The sequence below is a fragment of the Cuculus canorus genome, chromosome Z (assembly GCF_017976375.1).
Source record: "Cuculus canorus isolate bCucCan1 chromosome Z, bCucCan1.pri, whole genome shotgun sequence".
Lineage (NCBI taxonomy): Eukaryota > Metazoa > Chordata > Aves > Cuculiformes > Cuculidae > Cuculus > Cuculus canorus.
In genome coordinates, this window is record NC_071441.1 from 50,117,658 (window position 1) to 50,134,204 (window position 16,547).

At 36.1% G+C, this 16,547-nt stretch overlaps 1 protein-coding gene across 3 annotated transcripts in view; it reads right to left on the reverse strand.

The window, feature by feature from the left end:
* Positions 1-16,547, reverse strand: part of LINGO2 (leucine rich repeat and Ig domain containing 2) — a 512,589-nt gene that overhangs the window by 150,604 nt on the left and 345,438 nt on the right. The window lies entirely within an intron of this gene.

The following is a 16,547-nucleotide window of genomic DNA, read 5'->3' on the forward strand; positions in this document are numbered from 1 at the left end:
GTTCAGAAAGCATAGATATTTCAGACCTGATTCTTCAGTACTAAGGAATTCATGCATGATTTATGCTTGTGCAAAGCAGATGTAAGAGAACAAGACTGAACTGATTGCACTTTATATCTGCTTTTATCTGGCATGAAGGACTGCATAAGTAGCGAAATGTGAAGCATCATGCTCATTTTCTTAAGTAAGTAGCAGAAGAATCTCTTTTTCTGAAGCTCAGTCCATGCTGTCAGAGTGGAAATCTAATTGTCTCTGCGAGAAGAGAAGTTCCTTTTTCACCTGCTACCGGTGGAAGTTTTATGCTTGTAGAACGTAAAATAAAGATAAGAAAAGAAACAAATGCATTTCCTTTCAGTCTGGACAAGGAAATCAATGACCTTCCTAGTGGAAAACATGGTTCCTGCTTGAAACATTTTTTTGTGCAGACATACCATGTTGCTATTTAGCTAAATTGATGCTCAAATCATGGAAAGAATTTTTCAGCCTAGGAGGGGAGTGACAGGTCTTGGCTATAGGTGTGGAAATCAGGGATGCTAGTTAAGATTCTCTCGAAGTCTTAGGCAATTGCAGCCCTAGAGTTTTTTTAACAATAAATGTTGCAACAGTCAGGGTAACAGGTCAGAAAAGAGACAGGATGGAAAACCTAATTGAGCATAACTTATACCAGCATTACAAAGCACATTTCCATTTTTCCCTCAGATCACTACTGAAACAATGCATGCATTCCTGAGATGCAGGTGACATAGTAAAACTAGTTGTGTTTGGCAACCCTATTGCTTTTCTTGGACTTTCTCAGTTAATGATTATTAATAAAGATATTCTTAGTGGATCCTTAATCTAAAACACTAGTAATTCCTGAACCAGAGTTCAGTTCTGTTCCAGAGATTTTTTCTCAAAGGTACTGTTCAAGTTGCAAGCAAGAACTTTCAACAGATAAGGTTTGAGGGAGGAAAATGAGCTTTCTTGTTCATATCTATGGTTGCATTGTGCAAATGTATCAGTGACTTCTGAACATGTTGCTGATGAAATCAATAGGAATCGTTTTTATTCTCTTAAAATGGAAATAAAATCTGAATTCACACTCTTCCCTTTCCTCACTCTTTAGCCACTCAAATTACAGTGACGTTTAAAGCTGCTTATACTTATTAAAAGTTTTGGTTCAAGAAAAGCCATCTAGTCTTCAATTTCCATCCATCTGACAGAGGATAAAGTAGAAAAAAGGTAAGAGAAAAGAAAGGAATAGACAAAGAGTGATTGTCATCTCTAAAATAGTGTTTAATCTGATTTCTGACTTCCCAGCCATCCCTGTCAACCAGAAACCATTCAGCATTTTACAAGATTAAGGAGACATTAGTTGGAGTTTCTAATTTTCCATCCAAAGATATCAATTATCCATTCTGGGATAAGGCAGTAAATATTTCTAAGATAAATTTGTAACTTAGTTTTCCAATTGTTATTGCTTTTAATGTTCCAAATACCGCATATTTGCTTGGTTGCAAAATTTGTTTCAGTGGGTAGAGCTATTAAACAATAAGCTTATGCCTATTTATATTCTAATAAGGTCTAAGTTTTTTTGTTTTCGGCCTACTGCTTTTTTTTTTAAACAGTAATTCATGCCTAAGTGTAACAAAAAAATCTAAAATTCAAGATAATAAGTAACAGAAGGAGATGGCATCTCTGGGAGTGTAGAAAAGGAAAAGTAATATATAGACGTCAAATATTTTGCCCTAATGCAATCCATTAAAATAAATCAAGTAAACCTGTATTTTAATTTTAGAAGCTGTTGTTGAGAAGTCTTTAAAAGATTCTGTTCCCAGAACAGAATGTCAAAAGAATCCTAGTAGTTCAGTCCAGTTGTGCATTCAAGTCCACTACTCTGTCTCTGGAAGTGGCTGAAGAAGTGCAAACCAGGAAGAGTATTATGTGTGGCTGTGTATTCCTAACATCCATAACCAGTGGATTAGTAACCTCCTGTCTATTCCTTTCCATTTTCTTAAACATTTGCTGAAACAAAGTATCTTAATTCTTTCAAAGAATATTTTAGTAATTTTTGGTGTTGCAAACCAGAAACCTTGTCTTAAAATTGTTTTCTTGGAGGAGCGATTTTGTTCTTACATTGATATTATTTTTTAATGTCAACTGTTTAGTACATTATGTAAAACAGAAAAAAGTAGAAAAATTAAATGATGTTATGCTTTATACTTTGTTTATATTAATTAAATAAACCAGAGAAAATTAATATGACATTCAAGTTTCTCACAAGAGTTTCTACGTGCTATTCTACACTTACTTTTTTTTTACTCATAAAAAAGACAAAATATTGGGCTAAAATAATGATAGGCTGGAATATATATTTGTATATAAAATCAGTCTCAGATCTCCTGAGGCTTTATTCAATTCTCTGCTGCACAAAAAACCCCAAACCAACCCATAATGTTGACTGTAGTCTGCCTTTTTATCCAAAATAATTTTAAGATCAAATCCTGCTCTCTACTGCAATAGAAAACTACCTTCCTTCTCAATTCTTTTTCATTATATTGGATCTCTTTTGTGATAAAATACTAATAAATGTAATCAGAGACATGGCATCATCTCTAACTTTGAAAACAATGACATTATATTTAAGAAATCTTGGTGGCTGCGCGATATAAATGCAATAGAGGAACTGGAAAGTAGTGGTGGTGGGCTGATCCTGGCTGGATGCCAAGTGCTGGCCAAGCTGCCCTAACACTCCTCTCTTCAGCTAGGCAGGGGAGAGAAAATATAACAAAAGGCTCAAAGGTTGAGATAAGGACAGGGAGAAACGACTCAGCTACTACCATCACTGGCAAAACAGACTTTACTTGGAGAAAATTAATTTATTACAAATCAAATCAGTGTAGGATAATAAGAAAGAATATCAAATCTTAAAACACTTTCTTCCCACCCCTCCCTTCTTTCCAGGCCCAACTTTACTCCAAATTTCTCTATCTCCCCACCCCCGCCTAAAGCAACGCGGGGTATAGAGAATGAGGGTCTTGGTCAGTTTATCACAAATTTTCTATCCTGTTCCTTCCTACTCAAAGGCAGGACTCCTCATATTCTTCCCCTGCTCAAACATGGGGTTTCACCCACAGCAGACAGTCCTCCATGAAATTCTCTAATTCAAATCCTTCCCAGACTACAGTTCTTCAGAAACTGCTCCAGCATGGGTCCTTTCCATGGGGTGCAGTCCTTTGCGAACAGACTGCTCCAGTGAGAAGCCTACTCTGCCATGGCTTTCCATGGGGTCATGGACTCCTTTGGGCATTCCTGTACTCCTATGTGAGGTCCTCCACAGGCTACTGGTGGATATCTGTTCCACAGTGCATCTCTGTGGTCTGCCAGGGGACTGCCTGCCTCACCGTGGTCTTCCCCATGGGCTGTAAGGAAAACTTTGCTCCAGTGCCTGGAACACCTTCTCTCCCTCCTTCTTTACTGACCTTGACTTCCACAGAGTGGTTTCTCTCATATATTCTCATTCCTTCATCCAGCTGGTGCTGTTTCCTCTTCTTAAATATGTTATACCAGAGGCACTACCAGCATTGCTGATGGGCTCAGCCTTGGCCAGCAGCAAGTCCACCTTGGAGTAGCCATTTGCTCTATCAGACACAGAGAAAGCTTCTAGTAGCTTCTCGATAAGCCACTCCTGTAGAACCCTGCTGCCAAACCCTTGCCAATACAGAAAAGGATCACATCATGGTTTACAGTCAAAAGTGTCTCTCAGAGTGAAATTTTCTCAGTTTTTCAAACAACCTTCTAATTAAAATGGAAAACTAAGTGCAAAAGCAACCATCTAGCAAACATTTCACTGGGAAAAAAAAAAATAAATTAAAAAGCCTATGCAAGAACAATGGCTTTCCCCTCATTCCCAAAAGAGTAAATGCTCCCAAATGTAATATCAAGGCAATATCATGTTACTATTAAGCTAATATTCAGTTAATGGAAAGAGGCTTGCCAATGCTCTCTAAGCTTCTGGAATACCAGTCCCCAGAACAGCAATAAAAACCTGCAGTTACTTGTTGAAATGTTTTCATAAATATTAATTCCCACTTTGTGTGAGATTCAGGTGGCTTAAAGCCATTACGGTTCCTCAGGCCACACAAGAGCAGGTGGCAACAGAACTCACCAAACCTGGGCTTTACTGATCACTCTTCTCTGTTGTTGTATTAAACAGCTGCCGAAAGCACACGAGAAAGCATAGGCAGGCTGAAGATCTTTTCACATGGGGGGATTCAAAGGTGTAGATTTAAGGCTTTATTGCTAGGTAATGACACATGGAGTTTTATACCTCTAGATAACAGCATGAAATTACCTGAGGTCAGCAATGACTGAAAATTGTGACAATTAGATGGCTACTTTGTGGCCTGTAGGAAATTAATTGGTGGCCTTATTCCAGTTCTCTATCATAAAACAATTACAGTTAATGTTGATTGACATCTTTGATTGCAACGATGGCTGAGAGGCCAAGGCTGAGTGAGGCTTGAAAATAAACTGCCCTTCAACCCAGAAAAGTCAATTCTCCAAGTCAGAGGTTAAGCACATGTCAGACTGAGAAAAATGTAGTTCTTTTCAATCACTCTACAGATAGAAAGTTTGTCTCTCCCGTTAAATGTCATTGCCTTCACTGCCTCTGCCTAAGAGGACATGGAAAATGCAAGGACCCTGGGATGGTTTAGGCAAGATTTATAACATATCACTCTTCATGATTGCATTCTGGAAGCATGCAAGGTTTTAGTGAAGTCCTCATGTGCTAAGTGCTGTGCAGATGCCATACCTCACAGTCTCCTTCTGAACTGCTTGCCATCAAAACAAATGGGACAGTTGTGGGAGGTAAGAAGCACCATTACCAGTGTTTAACAGACAGAGCACGAGGTTCAGTGAGACAATGTAATGAATTTATGATCACACATGTAATGTGTGGCAGAGAAAGGAGTTGAAACAGAGGATAGGTTCATGGCTATAAAAGTGAGCTAAAGCCAAATAATTCTGGGTCAGATATTTCTTTACACATTTTGCTTGTGGCACCACAGAAATAAAACTGCCTGAGTGTCCATAATGCAATTCTAGCATTACTAATATGCAGTGGAAGTTAAGAAGGTTTTGAGTCCAAAAAAACTTTAACTCCTGGCCATAGCTTAAGTATCTGTGGTGGGCTAAATCTTATCCCAGACATACTGAGATCACAAGATCATACGTAAGCAGCTGTTCTTGAATCTGATAAAAGTTTCCACATGCAGGAAGCGAACCCATAACTCTTGTTCCCCACTGTTTATTTCACAGCAGAAAGTTCAGTTTGCAACAGCTATGTAGAATATAAGTAGAGATAAACACATACATTGAATAGAATTTGAAAATGTCATACTATTAAAACAATAAGAAAAAAATGGAGTTAGGTGTTAGAATGATCTTATACAATTGATGATTAAATATTCTTCTTCTAAAGTAATGAGGATTGAGGAAGAACAGAGTTGATGTCGGTAGAGACGTGTAACTCCATGTTAGCAGCTCTCTTTGACAGAAAATCCAAGGATTTGGCCTTCTTCCCCCCCCCCCGTCTGACTCTAGTTACATTGCATGGGCTGTGGTAATGCTTTGCCTTAGACACCACAGTACAGCTCTGACTTCTAAGAAAAGGCATGCACCAGGAAAACTTCACAACATAGCTTTTCCAGTGGACTACATTGAAGCATTTCAAGCACAAGTCTTGAAATAACCTGAAGTAAACAAATAAAGATCAAGAAACCTAGAGGAAAGCATGCTAATGCTCAGATAATACATAAGCAACACCAAACTGTAACTTAATTTCCATCTGCCTTTTCCTCTTAAGACAACAAGTATCTGTCACTGGCCTTACATTTTGAGAAGTTAAAAACCTATGTATTCTTCTGTCAGCTGTCCCATTGTATTACTGGGAAACATCTTTATCCTTTCAGAACTGTTCTTCACAAATCATTCTTTACTGAATCACTTATGAGCTGGAAATGTCTCTTCCTGGGCTAAATTCACATAATCATAGACAATTTGTTTAGTTCAGCCTAAAATGTGACCACTTATCAGCTGAGATGTAAAAACTGGGGATATGAGTGTTCTTAGCCCATTTCAATTGCAAAGTATAATAGATTACTTTGAATCACCTTCATAATTTATATGATATGCAACCTCAAAAAAGATATTACTATATAGCTAAAGACAAAATGAAGAGAGAAGGCTCTCGAAATCTTGTCAGGCTAACAGCATGATGTGTAATAAGTGATACCTCTTTTTGGTATTTATACAATGAAAAAAATAAGACATTCCTACCCCTTTCTTACTATGGTTCCTGTTGCCACTCCCTACAGTATTTTAATAGAGGATCAAGTCTGAGATCCCTTTTCTGTGATACTGCCTACATTTTGTGTGCTGCCTGGAGGGACCTTCATAATTACTGATCACTGATAATAAAAGATAGGAATAGGAATTCCATTTAGTTATTATACAAACCCAAATAGAAGAACAGCATTAGTGCATCCTTATGAACACCAAAAATCAGAGATTTAAATTTAAGATTTATAATTTTAATGTGTCATTCTAGTACAATTACAAGGCAAAAATCTCAAGATTTAGATGCCATGATATCTGAGATTCTGGTTAAAAGATGGTCTAAAAGAAGGAAAGTCTCAGACTTGACATGAAAAAAATATGCTTTCAGATGATAATGAACATATCTCTATATGAAAAAAACATATTCTTACACACTTATAGGGAAACACCTAGCCAACAAAAAAATCTGTATGAGTCCAATGGACTCTGAACTCAGGGTGTTCTTCATTATTTTGAGAGTGTATAATTAAGTACTACTAACTCCAATTTCTATCTTTTCTCTAAGTGGATCTTCTTAGAGTGGATATGTCTACAATTTATTTTCATTTAAGGAATTAGTGGCTTTATTAACCTGTATTACTAAGATACCTGAAAGCTTCTGAACATTTTACCTACAGTCCGAAATAAGTTAACTTACTCTTTCAAAATGTGGGTCAACTGGCATTCTTCATAAAATTATGCAAGGAACAAAGACCATTTAATTTTCCTGTTAGTATATTATTTACCCCTAGACTATGTGAATCTTTTAAACTGGAAAAATCTAAGTGTTATTAAAAAACAAGGGAATGGTGTAAAGAAATCAGATAGAAAACAAATTTAGGAAAGGTTGCTTTTTTCTTGCTGGATATACAAAATGGAAGGATGTATTATGATATTTCATAGAAGAAAAATGTATTATAAATCAGAAAAATCCTTTACTTCTGTCAAATCTTCATTAAAGACAAGCACAGATCGAAGTATTTCTTTCACAATTGTTCTTTACATAGGTTAAAAAGCAAAAATAAGTATAGGTGGAGGACTGGCTATAAAATATACCCACTAACTATTAAGATATACCATTTTATATACCAGAAGTATAATTTTCCTTCTCTGTGGAGGACTTACTGGGGAATCATTCCAATGCTAACATTACGACAGTTTATATCTTGGAGTGAGTTAAGAAGCGCAAAAGTTCTATATTGATGAATATCAAATAAAATCAAATCAAAACTTCACTGACAAAATTACTACGGCCATTTTCCACATGGCTTTGAATATTCTGAAAAACTGATGTACCTTAGTATAAAGAAGTATTGTGATTACTCTTTTATAAATCAGAGTAATATACATATTTGGCTGCTGATTAATAACAATATGTTGCTCAAGATGTAGTTCTGAGATACAAATCTATCACAGAATTGATTGGAACAAGTTATGAATTTATCTTATCAATTTAAAAAAATCACTATTCAAAAGACTGCATCAGGAGACTACTTTGAGTTTGCAGCATAAACTGTAATTCACTGCTAGTCTTAGAATTTTTTTTTTTTTTTTGTGGTCTTATGATAAAGGTTTTTATTTTATTAAATTGTCCTTGTACCTGAAATAAATGACCCCATACAATCTGTCTGCCTTCCATGCACTTCGGATAAACCTCAAAAATAAAATATCATTCTGATAAGATTTCAGACATCATGATAGACGAGAATTTGTTTGCTTAGACTTTGTCAGATAAGTTTGAAAACCTTGACCAAGCCTTACACAGAATCACAAGATAATATCTTCTGGGTAAGGCATACCTAACAAGCAAAACATGGATTAAAAACATTTGTTATTGTGAAAAAAACCCACATAGAATAGCAACAGATCATATGTTTTGTCTCATATGTCTCAGCTAATGATTTAGATGAGTATTGGTAAAACATTTATCAAATCTCTCTAGTTCTGACATTAAAAAAAACCTGCCAGCTACCTGCTTTGGGCTTTCACAGAATGCTGTCTCCAGAGACTGGGCTACAGAAAATGTTCATGTCCTGTAAATGTTTGAATGTTTCTTATAGTAATATGTCAGGTTCTGACAGCTTTTCAGATTCGAGAAGGCTCATATATGATCTGTTCCTCTATGAACAGCGTATGAACTTGGCAGTTTAGTCTAAACTAGACTTAGCAGATGAGAACTCACAAGAAATATCAGAAGTTAATTTGTGGGGAAATTCCTATAAAACAATATAACTGATATTCATACATTCTGATCTGAGGCACTATGAGGAAAAGATCTTATTCTGATTTTTCATAGTTGTAAACTTAGTTAGGTGTATATAACTAGTCTAAACAGTAAAACATGGCAATTTTTTGTGCAAATTCCTGGTTGAGGGATGCATAAACAACATCTTTGCATAAGCAAAAAGGCAGCTAGTTTTCTATTAGGTCACATGCATGAATAAATACCTGATTTTTATACTCCCAATGGCTATTTGTAAGCATATTAAATGCATGCTAATGCTTGAGTGCAACTGTTCACCTCCAACTTCAGAAAATATTGTTAAGCTGGCAACAATTTTAATAATGATTTTAACAAAAATATGAATAGTTTTAACACTGTAAACTGCATATGAATTCATCCCCTACCTATACCCCATAAATAGAATTTCTTATTCTCCAGTCCCCATAATTAATTAAAATGTTGTCACAAGTAATGTTTTCTTCTTTCTTCCTAAAGTTTTCAGTAATCAAGGATAATTAGGGTCTATCAGTAAAATTTTTATACTGTTTAAGTGGCAAGATTTTGGTAGCAGGGGTGCTGCAAGGGTAGCCTCTATGAGAAGTGAACAGGATTGCCCATGCTGTACACTGCCAGTTTCACCACACCGCAAAGTGGACCACCCTGTGTCAAAGCTGAGCCCATCAGACAAGCTGATGCTGGTGCCTTTGTGATAATGTATTTCAGAAAGGATAAAAAACCTGCACAACATCTGTGAGAGAGAGGAGTGAGACAATGTGAGAGAAACAGCCCTGTAGACCAGAGTCAGTGAAGGAGGAAGGGGCAATGGTCCAGGCACTGGAGCAGAGATTCCCCTGGAGAAGGCCATGGATATGCAGACTGTCCCCCCTGCAGCCCATAGGGGTTAATAGTGGAACAGATATCCATCTGCAGCCTGTGGATGACCCTATGCTGGAGCATGTTGATGCCCAAAGGAGGGTGTGGTCCCTTGGAGAGATCACACTGGAGCAGGCTTCTAGCAGAAGCTGCAGCCTGCGGGGGACCTTAGCTGAAGCAGTCCATTCCTGAAGGACTGTATCGACAACACCCATTCCACATCTGGCAGCACAGCTCAGAGGGCAGGGGACAGAATAATTGGGAATGAAGGAGTGAAGTTGAGCCTGGGAAGTTGGGGGTGGGAGGATGGTGATTTTAGTTTTGTCTTTATTTCTTACTATTCTACTCAATGTTTAATTGACAATAAATTAAATCAGCTTTTCCAAACCGCATCTATTTTGCCCATGACTCTAATGGGTATGTGAACCCCCCGTGTTTATGTCAAGACGTGAGGTTTTTTTCATCTTATTTTCTGTCTCTCCTGTTAAGGAGGGGGAGTAAAAGAATGCCTGCACGGGCATCTGACATCTAGCCAAGATCAATCCACTGACCCACTGCAGGTTAATTTTGGAGCAAGTACCACCTCTAGAGAAACTCCACAATTGTTTCTCCCCACTGTATGATGCAGCAGTGGAACTAACACAATCAGGGAGCAGAAAAAATTCCCAAAACACAAAGTAAAATCCAACATGCTCATCTACTTTGCTAAAGGAAAACTACAACAGGAAAAACAGCAGTAGGAGTAATGTTCTAATTTCACAGAATCAATTACAATGAATCATTACTTTGTCTTCCAACAGCAAAAGTGGTTATTACTGTAATAGATTTGCCACACAAAGATGACAGAGAAAGTCTAAAGTTCACATTGTAGCCTAACTAAATGTATCTCCACAGGGACTATGTCCAGAATTTCTAACATTGTCATGCATACATTTAAACGTGCTTTTGTGCATATTGGAATAAAGTATAAAGATGTTCATATAAATATATAAACTATACAGAATATAATATAAAATATACAGCTAGTTCCAGTTAAGCCTTAACGCAAGGTTACTTCTGCAGCAACTGACCATTCTCATTGATCTTTCATTCCTTGAACATAACTCATTAAAGAGGTACTAAAATAATGTACTATATTAACACTAAAAATATGCTACTGTTCATGATGAATGGCTATTTGTGACGGGGCCTAGTATTATCTTATTGTAGTCTGCTGCTAAGCAGGCCTTCTTATTTAATTGTGACTGCTCATGAAGTAAAATAGCCGTCAAGGTCACCAACAGTTTAGGGTCTTAGCCTGAAGTTTTGGAAATCATCACTGGAATATTACTCGAATGACTGAAATATAAATAGTCAAATAAAATTTTTTTTTCAATGCTCACCACACATAATGTCATATGTATTAATGTCTTACAATGTATTTTAGCCTTGATCTCAACATTCACAATTAAGAAGAATGCTTAATAATGTTCATAACATATATATAACCCTGAGTTCACGAGTTTCAACCGCAGAATTTGCATTGAAATATTAATAACTGCATTGTCAGTATCATTTCTGCTTTTTGCATAAAGTTATTTTCACTCAGAAAACCTCCTGAATACAGAACTTGCTACAAGATATATGGAATTTCATTTGTCAAACTACAGGGGTTGTTAAAAAAAAATAAAAATAAAGGACATTTTATTTTATGACCGCATACTAGAAGTTTCCCCCTCTAGAACCTGCAGCCTTTTTTGAAGGAAGAAAGAATAGATATTACTTGACTGACTAGGATATGTCATATAACACTTCTAAAATGTATCATTTCCAATGCTTATTTCAAGGTTTCTTAAAACATATACTATTTATTTGACAGATTATGAGATATTAAGTACATATAGTATAGGAACTTATATCTCAATCTGCAGTGTTTGCTAAAAATGTTTTCTTTTTCAGTCTGTAAAGAACTGTCCCTTACTAGAGTACTATCATCAGGCTGCATCACAGTAAGTCTCCTGTTCGTTCCCGTGTCATCACAGGATGAAGCTCTTGCCTTCTCAGATATGTGCAAATATGTTTTTCTTTACAATGTCACAACATATCAGCCAATAAAAGGAGAAAGGAAAACTCGCATGAAACTCAAATTGTAAAACCATGGAATTGTAAAGACAGAAAGCTCCAAATGCTATTCGATTTTGACAAAATCCCTGTACAATCATATTACAACCTGAACCTTTGTTATGTACAGAAATGTCCTTGAAACACAGTGGGCTTTTTCTAAAGGTGGCTGTGGTAGGGTAGAAAACTAACCCAAGAGGATACTCTGAGAAAAAAAGAAAGAAGAAGAGACCTTTATATCAATTTGTTTGTATCTAAATACATTGCATAGCAAAAGGCTGGGAACTAGAAGGAATTATGCAAATTGCTTGGAGCTTCTCTTGAAGTAGGGATCTGCTTTTCCTCTTCTCTCCTCTGAACATTCAGAAAGTTTTACTGGTTTCAAGAACATTTGAAAAATATTAAAAGGAGGCTCAGATTCAGGGCATTGATTGACAATCTGATCCATATTGGATATTTTCTTCTTTTGAGCTGCATCTTCTTTTGTGACGGGGAAGACTGTACTAAAGAAGTGTTACAGGACTTTAGCTCCTCTTAGCAGCAACAGTATACTTGCTTTGACACACTCAGGATCTCCCTAAGCCTTTCTTGAGATTTGTTATGGTATTGTCTTATCTTTTCGTATGATTGTCTGTAATGAAACAGTGTTGGTAGCTTTCCTTAAGTGATCATTATATACTAGTGAGCACCCTGGCGTTAGATACATTTGGCTTCCTTTGTTAGTCTACTGAACCTGCTAAAGAATTGAAATTTAATGATTGATAAGGTGATAAAACGATGAAAAGAAGGATAAAACCTGAGAGATAAAAGCCAATTAAGAGAAATAAAGTTCAGAAGCAACTTTGTTTTTATTTGAAACATAAATTTGAGGAACATGATTATGAGATTTCATTTTAATGAATGTGTATGGGGGTGAGTGTTAAAAGGCACAAGCACTGGATATTGACCCATTCTAGGCTAATATGGTCCATGGTGCAAAGTTGTATTGAAGTAATCTAAGGGAAGTAAAGGCCTAAAACAGTAAAGTGTAAAATGCAAAGCAGAACAATGGGCAATTCCATTTTGAACCATTCTGGTTAAAGCAAGAACCACCTTATCCATCCCTCTTCATATTAACAAATAATGCTGTATGAAATTCATGATTGTTTGCCCATCAGTTAGGCAGGTCCCACTACAGAGCAGATGAAGATCAAGTCTGAGTTGCCTTTCTAGCTCTCAGGAATGCTGGGCTACTGCACCATCATTTAATCTGCCCACTTTACATCCTCAATGTCCACCCTGCATGACAACCAGGGGCAACTAGTGCAAGGAGATGATCTCCACAAGGAGATGATCTCCTCAGAGAAAACTACTAATTTTCTTGTCCACATTCAGGACCGGGAAGACAGGGACAGTTTCCTTACTTGATCAACACTTTCTTACCTCTGATTGCAGGGTCCTTCCTTACCCTTTCACTTTCCCATTTTCATTTAATGACAAAGGAGTGTATTACGGTAGTTTTTTCTTTCCTCCTGATCCTTTTCTTACCCTTCCATGTCAGCATACTCACCTATTCCCAGCTGGCAAGGATGCCACAGAGGGCACTGCTCACAATCCATTTGCTCACATCATAAGCTATCAGAAGCAGAAAATTCTGCTAAAGGGCCGAGATGGGGAAGAAGTGCAGAAAACAACAAAGAGGAAGAAATCATCTTCCATTTTCCAGTGAGCCATTACACTAATATGATTAGCAAAGTGTGAGTCCCTTCCCACAGTGTTTACACAGAAAAACCAGCACTTACTTTTTCTCAGAAGTGTATTAAGACTCTGTCCCAGATTTAACTATTTTGCCACATTTTCCCTATCAGAATAAAAAAAAAAACAAACAAACCGAAGACTAGTAAAATGAATCATCTGACCTCAAATGAAACGGAAAAAGATTTACAGAACTACATTTTCTTTCAGGAAGTATTCACCATTACATAACTAAGGGCTCAAAAATCTAAAGATGTGGCTTAGAATACCTTTAGTTCATGAGACAAGAATATAATAATAATTGAAAGAAAATTGCAGTGGATTTTAGGTTCATTTTATTACCTTCTGTTTCTTATGTCTTAATCCTTTAACTACTTTTTTCCTACCACTGCACATCACAGAATATCTTAGACAAAAAATAAACAGTGTTTTCAAGTATTTGTATGGTTTAGTAAACTTGTATTCCAAGAAGACAACAGTCTCTAAATGAAATGCAGAAATCAAAAGCTGCTTAATATAATCATTAAAAATGCTTTAATTTTAAAAGAAGGAAGAAGAGACAGGACGAATAAATCTGACAAACAAAGCTGTAATAATAGCATTGTGACCATTGCTTAAGTACAAAATATGCTTGGAAAATCACATGAACAGTCAAAAAGTTGACCAGCTCATCCCTGAACTTTTAGACATGCTCACTAATCACTTCGTATTGTAAGTAGACTACTGTAAACAGCCCCAGATTGATTTGGAGTTATCAGTCTATTGCACATAGACAATTACCCTGAAGGAAGGACATTATCAGTCACTTAAGAGCCTCCAGATCTAAAACATATATTTGTCTTCAGGCCTTTCCACAAAGCTCACTGTAGTCAGTTAATTTGCATATCACATTTAGCTTTGTTGTAAATGGTGAATGTAAAGCTTTAATGATATGAACTTATCACCTTTTGGGAAGTATTTAATTTTTCTCAAAGAAATATCTTGGGTTTACCATGCATATTAGTATTATGTTTGAATATCTCTTATGCAAAAACTTTGAAAGATATACTCTGTTGAAAACAGAATAAGATATGAGCTATGCTTGGTAGAATCATTTTGTACCCATATTATGAGCCTAGAAATGGCATTGAAACTTCCTGACAAAGACTATACTACTCATACAACTGCAGTTACTGATACTAAACCAAAGTAAAACTACAGAAAACAAGTCGCCACAAAACAATAAATCTGCTGAAAGCAGTGCCTATTTTTACTGTTTGAAGAATAATTTAAGCTGAATATGGTCTCTTACAAAAATATCTGAGTTGTGCATTAAGTGGCTAGAGTTGTTCCTGTTCTTCCAGTCCCTAAAAATGCACTGGACTTTCATGGGATACCAAAAATTGAAAGGCAAATAGGAAGGTCTCAATTTGGCAGGTAACATTTTCTTACTGCTGTTTTTTAAAAAGTTCATACCTCCCCCCCGCCAAAAAAAAAATCTAAGGATGAAGTTTGGAGAGCAAGGTACTGTGGATTACAGGAAAAATTTTTTTGAAAATCATGACAGCCTTTCAATTAGATAACATTTTTCAGTGGCTATTGATGAAATTTAATTCTTTCAAGAAGGATTCCTCCCACAAGCTGTTTGTAAGGCTCTTAATTTTCTGCCCATTCACTCAGCTGCAGAGAAGCATGGAAAGCTATGCAGTTAGTAACATGGTTTATCCTTTGATGGAAATGGTAAAAAATTTGAACCTATACTAAGACGACAAATGTAATCATGTTTTAAATATACTCAGTTTTTTTCAGTACAGACTGAAAAATACTTCTATAAATGAGAGACATCAGAAAGAAAAAGTAATCCTTTCTGGAAGGCAAAATAAGAATTTTAGGCATTTTTTTGCCTTGTGTTCCACATAGCACACACTCCAGAAGCTTAGAAGTATAATTGGCACTGTTATCACTGTTGAGTTCTTTTTAATAGCTAACCCTTCACTTAAATACTGCAAACAATTTATTTTAAAAATGGATAAAAATCAGGGTCTTAAGTGGGCAGAGATTAGCGAAGCACAAACAATGCTAATTCATCAATGACTCCAACTTGTCTTGAGTATAATCATAACAAAGCTATCCTGAGAAATAGAGATATATGAGAAGAATATTTTACCAGGCTATAGCTTGCTATAGGAAAGCAACATGAAGCTAGATACGTTAACCAGTATAAGATGTCATTTTAAACATATTTTTATTTTATCACTATACATTAGCACTAAAATTCTCAAATTTTTTATCTCAAAGTTGAGCTGCCATGTTATGGTTCTGAAACTGTTAGTCATCTTATTTCAGTCGTTGATCCACTCTATTTTCCTTTCTTTTCTTAGTTTTTCAAGGTTAAGAAAGCAGAATCTTTTATGCTGGTAAACATACTTAAAAAAATCAAAAATGTAAAATAGCATTTCTGCACTTACTTCTAAGGCGACTTTTACCAATAAGATCATATTTAGAAGTCACAGTAGGCCGTGTCACTCGAACATTACTCCACTTTGACCCAGACTGTATGTTTGTATGGTCCAAATCATATTGTCATAAACTTGGAATTTGTGCATCAGTATCTACTGCTGCTCTAGACATACTTCATGCCAGTTTTGAATATTGTCTTGGTAAATAAAATTTCACTCCTTATCTTTACTAAGCCAAAAAGGAAAATACGGATATGAATACCCACACTCTGACATAAGCATGAGGCTTACTTAACAGTAAATGGAGTCTCAATTCAGCAGTTTATTTCTTTGTCAGAGTGACATGTCGCTCCATAGTTTCTAATATTTTGGCTTAAAAAGAAAAAAGCTTCAGCAACATACAGAAAAAGAAACAAATTGAAACTGTTCATCCTCTCCTCCCTCTGGAAGATGTGATTCTGTGATTCTCTCTTGTGAAACATTCATCAAAATCAGAGAAGACAGACCTGTCTTTGGAAACATTTAAAAGTGTCCACATCACATTTCTTAATGTTAGACTAATTGGTTTCTACAGATTGCTATATGGAATAAGACAGATTGTTAGACACCAAAACAAGAGTCTTAGGTAAGACAAAAGGGAATTCTCAAGATCTACTAGTACAAACAAAATAGTATGCTAAAATAACCTACAAATAAGCATGCGCTCAGGATCTAACTTCTTACAGGTAACAGTCTTTTAATTCAATAACTTACATAGTAGACATTAAATTTCTCTCTTAGTCTAATTATTTAACTTTTTCCACTGCTTTCAGAGTGGT